At 47.0% G+C, this 6,144-nt stretch overlaps 1 long non-coding RNA gene across 1 annotated transcript in view; it reads left to right on the forward strand.

The window, feature by feature from the left end:
- Nucleotides 1-230: 230 nt before the first annotated feature.
- LOC135914330 (uncharacterized) overlaps nt 231-6,144 on the forward strand; it is a 21,778-nt gene continuing 15,864 nt past the window's right edge. The window contains exons 1-3 of the long non-coding RNA XR_010568287.2: nt 231-1,551; nt 1,626-1,693; nt 1,772-1,971. This is a non-coding gene — a long non-coding RNA (uncharacterized lncRNA). The remainder of the gene's footprint in view (nt 1,552-1,625; nt 1,694-1,771; nt 1,972-6,144) is intronic.

A 6,144-nucleotide genomic window follows, 5' to 3' on the forward strand; every position in this document is an offset into this window, starting at 1 on the left:
GCGCGCTCACGAGTTGCAAGTCATGCTCGCTGCCGGAGCCCAACGCGAATGCGAAGGCGGCCTCGGAACCTGTATGACGGAACCGCGAAGATTCCGTCCACGGGTTATAATATCCATGAAACTACGGCGATAGCGCTAACGCCATTGCATGTCCAAGAACACAGTGGAAGCATGTGGAAGCTTCTAGAACATTCCGAGGTCGGCAGTTGTACGCAGGCTGGAACTTTTTTTTTTATTCCTTTGGTTTAACCATCGCCCTCCCGCCGATCACGGTGATAACAGCGGCACGGCGGCTAGCGAGCCGGTGACGTAGTTCGACATTAGACCAATGAGAGAAGAAAAGAAATTGCCCGGGTGTATCAACGCATGCGCCGAAGAGCTTGGCATCGCGGTCGTCGAGGGCACATAACGAGCATCCGGGGGCTTGGGCCGCCATTTTGTCTTTTACGTCTGCTTCGGCGTGCGTCGTGTCTGCTGCCTTCTGCGTCGCACCATACCTCGAGCTCCTGCTAGTCTTTATTACGCGCTAACAGTGGCAGCGCTTGTCGAAGTTACACGCTGCGCATCTTCCCGCCTTCGGCCGACTCTGGAAGCACTGGCTTCATGCCCCGGGGCCTGAAAAACGTGAGGCACGCCTCGAGAGACTTGTTGCCCGACCCGCCAGCCTTTTCCGTCTCGGCAATTCCTGGCCCCGCTTTCGAGCTCCCGGAGTGTAAGTGACCGCCAGCCGGCATAACTACGTTACTAAACGCCGACGACACTCCGGTTGAGCCGGCGCAGCGTATATGAGCCGCAAGTCGTTCCTGCCGAGTACTCGTTCTTTGTGCGCGTTCCCACCCCCCGACGGCGCCGGGACTATTGAACTGTGGATGAACTCTGAGCGTGGCCACTAACCCCAGGACCTGCGCGGCAACCCCTCATCACGGCGAGCGTCGTCTCTACGAGCTTCGCATCGAGCGTCCTAAACGCTCAAAAGGCCTGTGTGTGCACTTTGTGCATTTTTTTCTAGATGGTCTAGCTGGCGAGGGTGGCGCATGCCTTAGAGAAGTTAACTGTCTGTTCAGTTGCACTAGCTAGCGCTCACTAGGGTTGTATAGCTGCACTACAAAATTCTGTAAAGTTAGTGTTGTTGCTTAGCTGTAAGCCCGAGGTTTTGTGGGCATGGCTTGCGGCCACACGGGTCTTCTCCGTGCCGGAATCGAAGAGGACGGGCCACGTGCTGCGGGGTGGCGGTGTATAGCTTCAGGTTTTAGCTGACACAGAGGGTTAGCTAAAGAGTACGCAGGCAACAGCTGATAGCCGTCCTCTTACGACTGCGTCAGGGACATGGACCCATCCGAACGGCCTTGCGACCCGACCCCACTATTTCGTGACGTAGATAGCCCGCGCGCGTGAGTGCGCGTGCTATCGAGCGAAATGTGGGAATGACGGAAGCAAACGGCCTTCGGACATAACCTCGCCAGCTATTAGGCACTAACCCGCTCTACGCAGCACCTCGACGCCGGACGTCGCCTGCTGTTCTCGTCGGAGCTGGGCCGGGCAGCAGCTACAGTAAGCGGCCCGTTTCGTTGCCGTTGTTGCTGTTCGTTTTTCGATGTGGGCTTAGTGTCCTCGCTATTTTCCAGAGCATCACTCGCACCGCGCCCGGTCTACCATGTTCCCTCGTCGGTGTTGCCTTGTGGCCCTGTACCGGGTAAATACCGCGTACAGATGAATAGTAGTACATTTGGTGTTCTCGAGTCCTTAAAAAAAAGCCTTGTTGTCGTTCCAGGATCCCGAGGTCCGCTTTCGAGATTGCGGACCACGAGTCGGAAGGATATCCTGCGTGCTGCTCCACGTTTGCCATCCTCCCAACGTCCCCCACCGGAGATGGCCTTGAGCACCCCTTACCGTGGCTGACCGCGTTGGCTCCTTTGCATTTCCACGTTCATGGCGTCCTTCTGCTCCGGGGAACTTCGTTTGCTACTACTGGTAAATATCGCTTAAACATGATTCGTACTATCGCTGTCCTGTTATTATTATTATTATTATTAGCATTATTATTAATTATTATTATTATTATTATTATTATTGTTAATTGGTAATAGTATTATTCAGTGTCATTGTTAATATTATTATTCATTGTTATTAATATTTAGTTAGTACTTTTCCCAATGCTGCCGCTCTTGACTCGGAGCACAGCAGGTGGGACTACTTCAGGCACAAACGCCCTTAGTAGGAGCCGCAACGTGTGGCCGCTTTGCCAGTTGCTCGCATGTCGTAGGTGGTACTGGACGCCATAGCGCATAAAAAATAAATTACGCGGCTCCCACGTGCTGTTCGAATCCATATAAGCGAGGCTTTCTGTACTGTTTGCGTTAATTGACGGCACTTGGCGATTTTTTTTTCACGTCGTATGCACTTTAGCGCCGAGCTAGTGTGATATGTTGCCTTGCGTACACGACTTGTCTGCGTAGTACAGGACACACAGGGATGCGGGATTTGCTTGTGCACCATTGCTCATAGTTGGGGAGAAGGGTCGACGCTATCATTGCCTCACACGGCGAGTGATAGAAGTGGTAAACTCTAAATAAATTATGGGTATTTACTTGCCAAACCTTTATTACGTGTGGCGCTTTTCCAGAGCGAGGTATTGGGTCAAGAAGCGGGAGATTACACCCTGCACACACTGTAATTAGCTCTCAGATGACCGCGGCGTGTTGATGACGCATGTTAGAACGATGAAGACCGGTGACTGCTTCGAACGTGAATGGTTTAATTGAAGTAGCTCGCGGCAAGGAGCCTTTCTCGTCTTCGTCTTCGAGTACTTTGATGAAGATATTTTACAGGCTCCCGCCTTTCAACTTGCATGAGATAGGCTTTGGCGGGATATTTGAGGCACCCTTCAAAGATGTTCGCAGATGTTCCGAGAAATTATTTGTTGCCTTTCTGAATTAGACAAGCCCTTGTTATTTCGTCGCGACCAGGGTAACTTCTTTCAATTTGGCACATTTTCCAATATGTTCTTCGATGCATAAATACTGTAATAAAACGACTGAATTCTGACCTAAGCAACTTATCTGCGTGGTGCACAAGTAAAAAACTTCACATCAACCCTTCGAAAACTCAGTTATGCTTTTTCATACACATAAACGCGTCATCGCGCCCGCGCCATCGCTCGTCTTACAAACTCGTGTTCTCTCACCTGCACATGAAGTTGTCTTCTTTGGCGTCAAACCTGACCCCCAACTTAAATTTCACTTGCATGCTGACATGGTCTCAAAAAAAATTCTTTGGAATAAGAGTACTAATCCTAACGCGCTCGTATTTTCCACAAAACCTTAGCACTTCACTTTATTACGCATTTATTCACTGTCACTTGCAATACTGCATCTCAGTTTGCGGAAACACATTTTGCTCCCACATAATACATTTACAACATTTACAAAATCAAGCCTTGAGGATCATTAATTTCTCTAGTTACATGTCACATGCAGTACCAATTTTCAGTTCCTTAAATATACTGCCATTACGTTACATGCTCCAGCTCAAACTGGTTTTACTAATATACCGCACCCTAAATCATGAAATAATTTTAGATGATTTTAATAACTCTGCTCTTACCAACACTAACAATACGAGATTTCCCTCTAACAATTTTTTGCTCCCTCGAATAAACACTAATTATGGAATGTTTACTTCCCTTTCTACGGCCATTAAATACTGGAACAAACTACCACCCCATATTAAAGCCTGCCGCACAACATTAACATTCAGGAGAGAGACGAAGAAATATTTACTAACGACACTACTGGCTACTGATTCATTACTATAAGTATATATTGTGTACAAATCTATTTCCCAGTTTTCAATGATTCTGTACTTGCCTATTGTATCGACAACCTTTATTTATTGTTTATTCTATATCTTCCTTTGTATTCTTTTTAATCCTTTCTTAAGCATTTCAAATTTTTTGTCGCATAGTCTATATAACATTTGTACTTCGCGTATTGTAAGCATATATTTGTTTCCAATTATCTGTTACATTAACCCCGTGTCCTTTGACATATGTCATTCCTATGTTTCCATAACGTGTCAATTACTACATATTTATTTATTCCTACGCTGTATCGGTTTCATTTGCTTGTATTTTGAACTTCAATTATTGTAAGCAACTTTTTGTATTTGTTTATTTTTTCATTAACTTCGTGTTTTCTGATGTCTGTCGCTGCTATGTTGCCAAAATGTATTAAATCATGCAATGTTAAATTACTAATAGGAGGTCCCCCTGACAGTTCTTGAAACTCCGGGACCTCCTTCTGTACTAATGATGAATGATGAAAAAACGCCTGACCCGGTCTTAACACCAGAAAATTAGCACCTATTTACTTATTCGTGATGCCATCTCATCCACCAAGCTTTTACGAGTTCGCATCAGCATCGCCATGTTTCCTCAACGTCTCCGTTGTATAGCCTTGTTTGTCCACTTTGAAGCTGTTGGCGTCCGCCTATGTTGGCAGGTATCAGTGGCATGGGCTCATTAGGTTCGCCATGCACGTATGGTAACGGTCAATTGTTGAGCGCTCCTTCAACTTCTGCTACAGTTGTGCGTGGCTGCTCCACTGAGATTATTTTTCGCATCAATGTCTTCAGGTTTCGTGTGAGGCACTCGAAAAATCCTCCCACACCTCCATGGGGCGCACTCGGCTATTGTTCCATTGGTGGGTACTGCAGTAATCCTTCGTTCATTCGTGCCGAACAGCTTCAAGCATTTCCTTCTCGGCCTTAGTAAAGGTACTGGCGTTGTACGAACAGATTACGGCAGGTATACCCAGTCGTGCGGTGAATTGCCGGAAAGATTGAAAAAAAAAAACTGGATAACGACATGTCATTGGTCATCTCCAAGTGTACTCTTCTTGTTACCGCGCAGGTGAAAACGTATAGTTCCACAATGTCGTATTTGTTTTTCGCATAAAGTCTTCCGGTGAGGTCAGCTCATGTGACTTGCAATTACCCCGATTCGTTGACTCTGTCTGCCGGGAGGGGAGGCAGAATTGTGCTGTCTTGTCGGATTGGCGGCCTGTCCAATCCGGACAGGCCGCCATTGGAATCTGAACCTGGCAACGTTTAACGCTAGAACGTTATCTCGTGAGGCGAGTCTAGCAGTGCTATTGGAGGAATTAGAGGCCAGTAAATGGGATATAATAGGGCTCATTGAAGTTAGGACAAATGAAGCATATACAGTGCTAAAAAGCGGGGACGTCCTGTGTTACCGGGGCTTAGCGGAGAGGCGAGAAATAGGAGTCGGATTCCTGATTAAGACTATAGCTGGTAACGTACAGGAATTCTATAGCATTAACGAGAAGGTGGCAGGTCTTGTTGTGAACCTTAATAAGAGGTACAAATTGAAGGTCGTACAGGTGTACGCTCTAGCATCCAGTCATGATGACCAGGAAGTCGAAAGCTTCTATGAAGACGTGGAATTGGCAATGGGTCAGGTCAGAACAAAATACACTGTACTGATGGGAGACTTCAATGCCAAGGTAGGCATGAAGCAGGCTGGAGACAAGGCAGTGGGGGAATATGGCATATGCACTAGGAATAGCAGGGGAGAGCTATTAGTAGACTTTGTAGAACAGAATAAGATGCGGATAATGAATACCTTCTTCGGCAAGCGGGATAGTCGAAAGTGGACGTGGAGGAGCCCGATTGGCGAGACTAGAAATAATATAGTCTTCATATTCTGCGCTAACTCTGGCATCATACAAGATGTGGACGTGCTCGGCAAGGTGCGCTGCAGTGACCATAGGATGGTAAGAACTCTAATTAGCCTAGACCTGAGGGAACGGAAGAAACTGGTACATAAGAAGCCGATCAATGAGTTAGCAGTAAGAGGGAAAATACAGGAATTCCGGATCAAGCTACAGAACAGGTATTCGACTTTAAATCAGGAAGAGGATCTTAGTGTTGAAGCAATGAACGACAATATTGTGGGCATCATTAAGTAGTGTGCAACAGAAGTCGGTGGTAACTCCGTTAGACAGGATACCAGTAAGCTATCGAAGAAGACGAAAGATCTGATCAAGAAACGCCAATGTATGAAAGCCTCTAACTCTACAGCTAGAATAGAACCAGGGGCGTAGCCAGGGGGGGGGCTTATGGGGC

Source organism: Dermacentor albipictus, chromosome 7 (assembly GCF_038994185.2).
Source record: "Dermacentor albipictus isolate Rhodes 1998 colony chromosome 7, USDA_Dalb.pri_finalv2, whole genome shotgun sequence".
Lineage (NCBI taxonomy): Eukaryota > Metazoa > Arthropoda > Arachnida > Ixodida > Ixodidae > Dermacentor > Dermacentor albipictus.